Source organism: Engraulis encrasicolus, chromosome 1 (genome assembly GCF_034702125.1).
Source record: "Engraulis encrasicolus isolate BLACKSEA-1 chromosome 1, IST_EnEncr_1.0, whole genome shotgun sequence".
Classification (NCBI taxonomy): Eukaryota; Metazoa; Chordata; class Actinopteri; order Clupeiformes; family Engraulidae; genus Engraulis; species Engraulis encrasicolus.
This window is the reverse complement of record NC_085857.1, coordinates 23421728-23433919: the sequence shown is the minus strand read 5'-3', so window position 1 is coordinate 23433919 and position 12192 is coordinate 23421728.

Here is a 12192-nt window from a genome sequence, read left to right as displayed (position 1 = left end):
CAGGAAATCTTTGGCCAAAGAGAGGAAATGGCGTTTATTTTGCCATACGCTGACCACCACACTGACCACTGCTTAGGGCCAGGATGTGATGTGTATAACATAGAAGGCATACTATGGTTAAGTTACAAACAAGTTATTTATTTCCCCAGAAACCTCAGTAGTATGTGTGCAATTCCTTGAGATTTAAGTTGTGGGTTCTTCAACACACACTTACCTTTACCAACAACCTGCCTTAACCTCCCTGTCAACAATGTACCCATTGGTTAGCAAAATGTATCACTTAACCACTGTTGTCTTACAACACCACCACCCTCACTGTTTCTGGCTTAACCATTGGCATAAAACGTCCCCACTTTGCCACGCAGCACACACGTTGTCATCACACAATGCCTACTCGCTCCCCCCCCCCCCCCCTTACCCTTCGCCTTTGTGTATTCAGTCACCCACTGAGAATGTGCCTCATGCTGAACTATGTTTGAGCCCACCACATCCTGGCACGCACGCACACACACACACACACACACACACACACACACACACACACACACACACACACAGAGCGATGGAATTTGGTAGGGGGCGAGGTATGATCCAAAAAGAAAAAAAAATTCTGAGAGGAACTTGTTTCCCTATTTCAGTTCAGCACATGAATCTCTAATCTGACCGTGTATATTATGCAAAGTAGCAGTGGTTTTTTTTGCATTTTAAGTTTAACAGTTTTTAAACTGCTAAACTGTCTTGCTTTGATTACAAATATTGGCATCAGCATGCACTACTCAAACTACAGCTGCTCAGATGAAAAGGGAGCGATTGATGGGAGTTATTTCTTTTCCTTCGTGTACGGCTTGGTACAATTTACTGTAGATAAAATTGACGCAACAACATACATGCAACTCCATTTTCTTGGGGGACAAGTGGTGAAACCTGGCTAAGTTAACTGACTGGAAGTAGTAAATGTATGACATTCATCATGTCCAACTTCTTGTAAAATGTAGGTTTTTCTCCTACTTCAGACATGTAAAAGTTTTATCTTTTACCTGACGTGTTTTGACGGTATAGCTTCCGTCTTCATCAGAGGGTCACATGGATGTTGATGCTTGACGTGCTTACATGTGGGAAGTAAAATAAAAACCCAAGGAAGTGGTAAGCTAACTAAAAGAGAGTCTGCAGCTGTCATTCGGTTAACGAAACTGAGGACTCCAGACTCTTTTATTATTAGATATACCACTACCTCCTGCTAAATGGAACCTGGTTTTCTTCTGAATGAAATTACCCCCACTTGACTTTCTCAGCTCAGCTGCCTCCTTCGTTTAACAATCCATTTCAAGAGCTTATTGAGGTTAACTAAGAGGACTTGTACAAAAATGTGCCATGTACCCTTTTTTTGTAAATGTAAAAAGACTGTACTATTTGAAACTTTTTTGTCTTTTGATGTTTGTGGTGAATCCAGGTGGATTTGTCATAATAAACAACATGGATTTTATTTGCATTTGCTTTTTGTGTGTTTGCATTTGCAGTTTGTGTCCGAGTCACAGTATGTGTGGACAGGGACAGTGGAGGGACAGCTGAGCCCAATATTCACGTGTATTTTTAATAAATCTCTGCAGACACAACATGTACCCAAGGTCTGGAAACATGCTGTTGTGGTCCCTGTCCCCAAATGTGGTAGACCAAATACTTTGAATGATTTTAGACCCATCGCCCTAACCTCAATTTTAATGAAAAACTTTGAAAAATTGATAAGGTCGCACATTTTAAGGAATGTCGAAAATGATTTAGACCCCATGCAGTTTGCCTACAGGCCAAACAGAGGAGTAGAAGATGCCACCATCACCCTATCTCATCAGCTCCTGAAGCATCTTGAAGTGAGTGGGTCACACGCACAAGTATTATTTATTGACTTTTCATCAGCTTTTAATACCATTCAACCACACATTTTAGTAAACCGTCTTCTTACACAATTTTCTTTAAGTTTTAATCTTGTTGGTTGGATTTTAGAATTGTTAATTAATCGAACACAGAAAGTTAGGGTGAATGGAGTTATGTCCAGTCAGCTTTCCTCCTCCACAGGCTCGCCACAAGGGTGCGCACTCTCACCCCTCCTGTTTATCCTGTATACAAACATGTGTCAGAGTAAATATGCCAATAGAACCATCATCAAATATGCCGATGACTCTGTTATCGTAAGTTTGTTACAGAAAGAGGAAAGAGGTCATGGACCGATAATTGAAGACTTTGTCCAGTGGTGTGACGAATCACACCTTAAACTGAATATATCCAAAACTAAGGATATGCACCTTGATTTTGGGGAAAAATCAAGGTATGTGGCCACTAATATGAAAGGTCAACTAGTGGAACAAGTTAAATCCTACAAATACTTAGGGACCATCATTGACTCCAAATTAAATTTCCAGGACAATTGTGAAGCTGTATGCAAAAAAGGTCAACAGCGTTTACACTGCTTGAGGAAGCTTTGCCAGTTTAATGTTGATAAGTCCATGATGATTTTGTTTTATCGTTCCTTTATTGAATCAATTTTGTCTTTTTCTTTAGCTTCATGGTTTGGCAATGTCCCCCTTACACACAAGAACCGCCTATACCAAATTGTTAAGTGGTCAAGTAAACTGATTGGTGAACCACAGCTGCACCCTTCCTCCCTGTATGCAAAGCAACTACAGCGGATAGCAATGGCTATCCTAGATGATAGCCGACACCCTTTGCATAGTGAGTTCCAGTACCTCCCCTCTGGGCGGAGGCTGGTAGTTCCTGGTTGCAGAACCAATAGGTTCAAAAGCAGTTTTGTCCCAGCTGCAATTACTTTGCTAAACAAGATGTAAAATAAAATAAAAAAATGTATTTTGTAAAAATGCTCTTTGCACTTTAGCTGCACCAGGAGTGTGATGTCACTTCTGCCATGGTGCCCCCCCCCCCCCCTGTGTATATGTTGTATGTGTATTTTTTTTTTTTTCAGTCAAATGTCAAACATTTTTATTTATTTCCATGTGAAGCCTACATGTGTTTTTTAGACTCCATGTTTATGTGTCATGTGTCTTGTGGTTCTGATGTAAGGACAGCCATCTTCTCTTTTATACTGCAAACCCAGTTTACCTTCGGGTACCAATAAAGTTGAACTGAACTGAACTGAACTGAAGGGAAAAAACTGAGATGGCATGGAGAAGTGGTGTAGTCAGGGATCCGGTTGTTCTTGTTGTCAGGTAATACTCTGTAGTATGTCCTTTAAGACATTGCAACACAGGGGTGAGTCTCTCAAAAGAGAAGTTGTTAGCCTGTTAGCAACTTCGGTAGTTTCCAATGGAAAAATGCATTGAAAACAACAAAGTAGCTAATGTAGTAAGCAACTTAGGTTTTGAGAAATTCACCCCAGTTGTGTGGTACTGCCCTGACATTTTACTGGTATGATGGGTGGAGTGGTTTTGTGAACTTGTGTAGCAGGAAAAAAACAATATATTCAGTCATTAGATGAAAACAATGTTGCCAAGTCAATTTCCATCCTAAATGCAATATTGATTAAAATAGGAGATTTGTCTTTATGCTGTATGTCAGAGTAGGTCAACATGGGTAACAGTAGTATGGTCTCTAAAATGTAGGGATGGCAGTGTTTGTCCATTTTGTCCACATCAGTTTTTCTCACGTTCCCAATATCACACAAAATTCAGTACACTCACAATTGTTTCATATGAAGTCAGGCTGTACATATTCGTTCGTAAGAAGTTATGTAGGCTACCTATGTTTTTGTACATGAATAGAGAATACGAAACCAATTTCAGGGGTCAATGACTGAAGTTCACTAACTTGCTGCAGTAGGCCTACCACCCAGACAAGTGAAAAACGAACAATAAATGAACAATATATTTATTATCAATATATATATTATATTTTTTTGCCCCAAATAATATTACATTCAAAACTAGTCATAAAAAGAACTCATTTGAGCCACAATTAGATGTTTTTGCACCTGTAGATTATTATACACTGAGTCTGCAAGATTATGAGACCAAATCCATATAGCAGAACGTCAGCAAGTAGGCCTACAGGTCAAAATCTTCTGCCCTGGTAGGAAAACTTAACACCCAAAGAACTCTACAAATATAAACAACCAGCAGGAAATGTGTATTCATGAGGTTGATTACTGTAAATTAGAGTAAAACATGTTTTGGGATTCAGCCCTCTTGACTCCCATTCAGGTTTCCCAGCCATTATTTGCCCGTGGTCGCCAGCCAGGTGGAAGTGCACGTTTTTGAGGGAACAATAGTGGAAGTGAACCTTCTCTTACATTTCTCCTTCTCTGGTGTAAGTAAGCTTTGTGCATGAGTCCCCAGGCTGTGAAATGTCTGCTTCCAGCCCATAGCAAGCAACCGAAGATGAACAACACCTTGTGTGCATTCCAATATGCGACCTTGTTTCCCCGCTGTCAGCCTAGACACAACATTTTTTTTTTTAAATAAATTTTTTTAGGGGCTTTTATGCCTTTATTTGATCGGGAAATTACCCCAGCCGGACTCGAACCAGGGTCCCCGTGGGCATGCAAGCCCAAATGTGGGGGGCTTAGCTCGCTGCGCCACAGCGCCACAGTCATAAATGGAGGTTCCGTGACCAACCTCTGGCAACAATGTTTTGATGATTGATTTGACCTCTATGGACCCTTTAGAAAAGATTTAGCCCTCATGTCCCTCGCAAAAATCCCGGGCTTTTTTGCTAGAGAGCCAAATTCAAAATGGCGTCCGACGGCATCTCTAAAAAATAACTTTTGATCTGAATGACCTATAATCATGTATGAAGGCACTTTTTCATATGAGTCAACCATGAGGATTCCAAATCTGACATCATTTTGGTTATAAAACTTCGTTTTGACAGCGAAATTCAAGATGGCCGCCATCTAGAACCGTTATTTTCGACCTTTTTAGGCCGTCACCGCCCAAAATTATCATATTTGGACTGGGAACCTCCCAATTTGTGATTTGTGTTCTCATGTAAAGATATTGAGAGAATATCTGATCTACAAGCCCAGAATTCCTCACATTGGGAGGCGTAGTGGGCTTGTAGATGGGCTATTTTAACAATGTGTCTTTTTTAGTAGGCTATTATTTGACAATTTGGCAGATATTTTAGCATTGTTTGATGATTACTTTGGATGCAGTGGTGGTCTTTTACTCTGAGAGTCCTTACATTATGACCCCACCCCCCAAAACAGGGGGTCTTGACTCACAGGTTGAGAACCACTTATCTAGTTAAAAAAAGACCTTCACGTTTCACATTTTCCAAGCATTCTTGCACAGAGAAGCCCGTTGAGGAACTCGAGGCAAGAGCTGCTGAAATGGAAGAAGTGCGCTCACAGCAATGATCAACTTGGTTGAAGACAGTCAGTTTGTGAAGCTCCTCGAGCTGAAAGAACACTGTGTTGTTGAGGAATGTGTGGTCTTATTCAACCCCAATGGCACATACAGGAAGACGCAGAAGAGCAAGCTCATCTCAAAGATCTCCCTCCACCCTGTTTTGATTTAAGAATTTTATCTTGCTCTAATTCAGTGGTTCTCAAACTTTTCCCATCATTTGCCCCTCAGAGGGTCTGGATGCCTCCGTGCCCCCTCCCCCTTTTTGTGGGGTAAAAATCACTTCTGGCTGGCGCTATCATAGTTATGTCTGACCTGAGGTAAATTAGGAAATAAATGGTTTCTAAGCAAAAGCAGTACTTGCGCAAATTGATTTTGCGATTGCTGCGCAGAATTAAAGGAAAGGTGAGATAAAACAAAGAGGGACTGCAGTCGAATGCAGTGCAGATGTGTGTTCATTTCCTATTCTATTGAAATCAATGACAATGAATAATATAATGTTGGTGAGGGGGACTTTAAACATATTGACTTATTGGCCATATAGGAAATCTTTTTTTTTTGGGGGGGGGGCAGATGTCACACGGCCCCCCTGTGATGCCTCCGCGCCCCCCCCCAGGAAGGCTTGCGCTCCACTTTGAGAAACTCTGCTCTAATTGACATAGGCATGATCTGGAGGATGGGAACTCCATCAGCAGAAGATTGGCAGACACAGGACGGCACCCTATACAAGTAGGTTGGGCTATGCCCAAAAGCTGTTATCCATCATCCTTGCCTTCTCATGCTCCCAGTATCATCGGTGCCAATGATCCCTTCGATACACCATACTTAACAAAAGAAGACGAAGTCATGGGTGAGCGGTTAGGGCGTCAGACTTGCATCCCAGAGGTTGCCGGTTCGACCCCCGACCCGCCAGGTTGGTGGGGGGAGTAATCAACCAGTGCTCTCCCCCATCCTCCTCCATGACTGAGGTACCCTGAGCATGGTACCGTCCCACCGCACTGCTCCCCATGGGGCGCCACTGAGGGCTGCCCCCTTGCATGGGTGAGGCATAAATGCAATTTCGTTGTGTGCAGTGTGCTGTGGAGTGCTGTGTCACAATGACAATGGGAGTTGGAGTTTCCCAATGGGCTTTCACTTTCACTTTCACGAACGAGACCTGCGCATACATGGTAATGCACATACATACACATGAAATGGACAAGTTCCCATCTGCCAAGTCTTTCAAAATGTTACTGTGTAGTGTCAAAAACAAGAAAAAGACTACACCATTGAGCATCTGAAGCTCTTCACTGTTTATGATTGTCAATGACAGTCAGGTTATAGTGGCCCTGTTGTTATTGATGCAGCTGATACAGATGTCTATGGCAGCTTCCTGGCATGCTAAGGATTAAGAGAAATGAAGAGACTGTCCTCTTCCATGACCTGCTGACAAGAGATGGCAGACTGCATTGTGCAGCTACACTATTTTACAGGCTGTGATGCCAACTTACCTGTAGGGTTCTATGAAAAAGAAAAATCATCAGTACATGAAAAGGTGATAAAGAGCTCTGTGGCAAGGCAGCAACTCTCGGTTGCTCTCTGTTCACCTTGAAGAGGGAGTACAACAGCTGTTTGTGTTCACGAGACAGATGATCTATGCAGACAAGAAAAGTAGCACCATGGCTGAAGCCTGTGCTTCCAAGTCGAAGACCATGAAGAGAGTCTTTTATCTGTCTCCCTCCATATGCAGACAGCTTATGCCAACACTGCCTCTGTCCCAACTACTTGCCGCATCTAGTGCGCCACCCCACACTAAAGAACCACCCATCGCCACTCAAACATGGTTGGGAGTATAGCGTATAGCTTCCCCGGGTCCTGTATTCCCCGGTCTTTGTATGGGACTGAGGAACTACCGACCCTTTTTCTCAAAAGTGTCCCATGTTCCCTGCATTGTATGGCCCAGGATGCTTCATATGCATATCTCTTGCCAGAACGGTTGCCATGCGTATTTCATGTCAAGTTTGCGAACAGTGGCAGCCTAACCCTAACCGTAACTCTAACAACAACCCTCGCTAGTCATGCGGCAGCAGTCTACTTGGAAGCAGCAGGAATAGAACCCCTTTTTGAAAAAAGGGTTCTAAGTTCCCCGGTGGCGGGGGGGACATAGGACTCGGGGAACATAGCTCCCGGGCAACATAGGGGTGACCCTGGGAGCTCATACACTGATGATTTTCCTTTTTCATAGAACCTTGAGTTGGCATCATGGCATTGTGCAGCTACACTGTTTTACAGGCTATCTGCCATCTCTTCTGTCAAAAGGTCACAGAAGAGGACCGTCTCTTTGTCTCTCTTAATGCATAGCATGCCAGGAAGCTGCCGTAGACATAGGTATCAGCTGCATCAATAACAACAGGGCCACTACAACCTGACTGTCATTGACCATCATTAACAGTGAAGAGCTTCAGACTGCTCAATGGTGTAGTCTTTTTCTTGTTTTTGACACTACACAATAAAATTTTGAAAGACTTGGCAGATGGGAACTTGTCAATTTCATGTGTATGTGCATTACCATGTATGCGCAGGTCTCGTTCGTCTTCTTTTGTTAAGTATGATGTATCGTAGGGATCATTGGCACCGATGATACTGGGAGCATGAGAAGGCAAGGATGATGGATGACAGTTTTTGGGCATAGCCCAAGCTACTTGTATAGGGTGCCATCCTGTGTCTGCTAATCTTCTGCTGATGGGGTTCCCATCCTCCAGATCATGCCTATGTCAATTAGAGCAAGATAGGATTCTTAAATCAAAACAGGGTGGAGGGAGATCTTCGAGATGAGCTTGCTCTTCTGCGTCTTCCTGTATGTGCCATTGGGGTTGAATAAGACCACACATTCCTCAACAACACGGTGTTCTTGCAGCTCGGGGAGCTTCACAAACTGACTGTCTTCAATCAAGTTGATCACTGCTGTGAGCACACTTCTTCCATTTCAGCAGCTCTTGCCTCGAGTTCCTCAACGGGCTTCTCTGTGCAAGAATGCTTGGAAAATGTGAAACGTGAAGGGGTTTTCCTTCTAGATGAGTGGTTCTCAACCTGTGGGTCAAGACCCCCTGTTTTGGGGGGGGTGGGGTCATGATGTAAGGACTCTCAAAGTGAAAGACCATCACTGCATCCAAAGTAATCATCAAACAATGCTAAGATATCGGCCAAATTGTCAAATAATAGCCTACTAAAAAAAGACACATTGTTAAAATAGCCCATCTACAAGCCCACTACGCCTCCCAATGTGAGGAATTCTGGGCTTGTAGATCAGATATTCTCTCAATATCTTTACATGAGAAATACAGTCACACAAATTGGGAGGTTCCCAGTCCAAATATGATCATTTTGGGCGGTGACGGCCTAAAAAGGTCGAAAATAACGGTTCTAGATGGCGGCCATCTTGAATTTCGCTGTCAAAACGAAGTTTTATAACCAAAATGATGTCAGATTTGGAATCCTCATGGTTGACACATATGAAAAAGTGCCTTCATACATGATTCTAGGTCATTCAGATCAAAAGTTATTTTTTAGAGATGCCGCCGGACGCCATTTTGAATTTGGCTCTCTAGCAAAAAAGCCCGGGATTTTTGCGAGGGACATGGGGGCTAAATCTTTTCTAAAGGGTCCATAGAGGTCAAATCAATCATCAAAACATTGTTGCCAGAGGTTGGTCACGGAACCTCCATTTATGACTGTACTAGACACAATTTTTGGGGGACTATTGTTCATTTACCATCCAGTTTGCAAATGAGACAATGACTCTACAATTGAGCTTTTGCGAGATATTGAAATATAATGCTGTTGTCAGTGATGTCATCTTGGCGAACTACTTCCTGGTACGAGGCCACAAGCACAAGTGGAGAACGCAAGGAGGCATATTGGAACGCAACCCTCGAGTTACTTAATAGGGCACACAAATCTCAACTTCCGGGTGAAAAAAAAAGTTTTACAGGCTCCAGGCCACTGCTGATTGGTCAAATGTCAAGATGTCACTAACTGTGTGAAATCTTGATTTCTCTTTATTCATTTGTTATAACCCACTCGGTGGTAGTTGTACACCCTTGTCAAGAGGCATGGCAGGAGCACTTGTAAGAGTAATGGAAGTGATGGGAAGTGATCAAATATAGTCATCACAACATCTGTAATCAATAAAATGTAGTCCACAGATATAGGAACACAGAAAAAAACAAGAGGAGAGATTTGTTACAAACCTTTTTTTATTAAGATATTCAGATTTTCCCCACTTTTTTACAGTAGTTAATGTGCAATTATCTCTTTTTTTATTATTGGGTCACAGTAAGGAATTCACAAAGTTATTGGCACTTGGAACACAGATGAAACACTGGCATGTACTAGGAATAGGGGACACAGGTTGGCCAATGGTAGGAAAGGACTGAGAGGGGTGGGGTTGGGGGGTGGTGGGTCTTTGACATCAGTAGACACCACTGCGTTAGATTCCCGCCTCCTCCCCCTCAAAAACAAAAACAAGAAGAAATAAAAAACAATATATATAGTATAAAAGTAAAAGTGATTCTGGTGGGGGTAGAAAGGTAAAGGTTGTTTTTTGTTTTTCGTTGTTTGTTTTGTTTTTTGTTTTCTGTTTGTGTTTCTGTTTTTAAATTGTAATACCTCATGCTTGTGAGTGCACAACTAACAATCAAACTTCATTAGTGCTTCTATGTATAATGTACAGTATATATATATATTTATGTATTTATAGTGTCAGAGAGAGAGAGAGAGAGAGAGAGAGAGAGGTCTGAGGAGCCTTCGATCGATCACACCAGAGACATCGGCGCTAAGATAGGAGAAGAAGCTAGCCTTCTCCCGTTACCCGTGACGACGCAACACTTCCTCTGCCTTTTTAGAAATCTTGAGGTAACGCTCCACCCCTCCAGCCACTACCATCACCTCACTTTTCACACGAGTGCGTAAGCACCAGTTACTCCCCCCCACACACACAGACACAAACACTACTATTACTACTACTACTCTACTTTGCATTAACCTCCTCTCCCCCTCTGAGTTTAAAACCTGTAAAATCTGTAAACTTCGGAAAACCGAGGGGAGTCTTGAGGTGTGAGACGCGAGCGAGCAAACAAGAGAAATGTAGACAGAAGGTACCAAAAGTACTACGACGACAACTCAGACGAGAATGGCTACTAGACTGTACAGCAGCACCACCAGGTGAGGTTTTGTTTGTTTTTTTGTTTTGTTAGTTTTTTTTTTAACCTGCTCTTTCTTGCTTTCCGACGGCCTCTTGTTCTGACCGGAGAGGATTTTTTTTTGTCTTTTGAGGACTATCTGAAGTGGCAGAGGGGTTAAGTGAGAGGTAGGTCCAACCACACACAAACGCACGCACATACACACACTCACAAAACACAGACACACACACACACATTTGCAGTGTTGCACATGTCTGCGTGTTTGCATTGTGAGTGTTTTCTGTGCCATTGAGGCCGATGTCTCTGGTGTGTCGTGGAAGTGCTCCAGAAGAAGAAAACAAAGCAGGAGAGGATCTGTGAAGATGTATTATGACTGAAGTCTACAAGGCTGCTGTTCGCAAAATGCACCCGGCTGTAGAGAGAGAGAGAGAGAGAGAGAGAGAGAGAGAGAGAGGAAGCTGGTGAGAGATAGAAACATACAAGGATTGACAGGTTGCCGTGCAGGCTTGGGGATTGGGGATGGGGGTATCTGGAGGAAGATAGAGCAGAAGAGCTGGGGGGTGGGGGGGGGGGGGGTGGAGGAGATCATGGCTGCTTTGCAAACAATATCACTCCTCCTCCAGTTAGTTTCCTCTGTCCGTGTGGCTCTGTTCTGCCAAAGCAGGAATCGAGGAGGACTCGCCCCCTCTCAACGTTTCATGTATGATCTCTGTGATGTCGAACCTCAAGGCACAAGGCTGGAGAAAACGGCTAGAGGAGTGATATTGATATTAGAGATGCACCGGATCCAATATCCGGTTCCGGATCCGGCAGGATAATAGGGTTTTTCACAGGATCCGGATCCGGTTCCAGGATCCAGGATCCGGTAGCCGAGGCTTTTCAGTCAAAATAGTTTGAGACAACGTGATAAAAAGGGCCCACGTGTGTGAGTAGGCTATGTGTTTCAACCCTTTTGTAGGATCCGGTATCCAGTTCCGGATCCGGCAGGATCTTAAGCAGTGGATCCGGTATCCGGCAGGATCCTAAAAATCAGGATCCGGTGCATCTCTAATTGATATATTTGAAAGCCAGTAGATGGGAAACACAGAGAGATGCAGCCTCAGAATTGAGCTGCTTAACACCCTTGAGAAAGAAAAGAAAAATCTGCATTTTTGTTTGTTTTGTTTTCTTTCAAAACAGGAAATAAAACACCTCACTTGCTTCGGAGTCCTCCTTCCTCAAGTCTTCCTCTTTCTAGTTAACAATAGAAGAATTGCGTGAAGCAGCGCAACTTGATTGTTTTGAAGGAGAACATAGCAAATTGCTTTCCTCCACAGGACACTCTTCCCCTTCAAAATCAACAAAGAAACATCCACCCTGGCGTCCCCTACCACTTTCGGTGTCTGCAAAGATTTACAGGTATAGTGGGTTGTTTTTCTTTTTCTTTTTTTTTTTTTTCTTTTTGCTTTACAGTAAAGTTACAAAAAGTAAGAAAACACAATTATCATAGATAAAAGGAAATTAGCAAAACAAATAACAAAAAAAGCAGGTCAAACCTCAAAAAATTCCCACAATCCAATCCCACTTAAGCACTCACACACACTGGCATACAGTACCACAACACAACTCGACACGACACCTTGGGGGAGAGATCAGAAATGAAGGTGCCAAGGTGCTGGCCC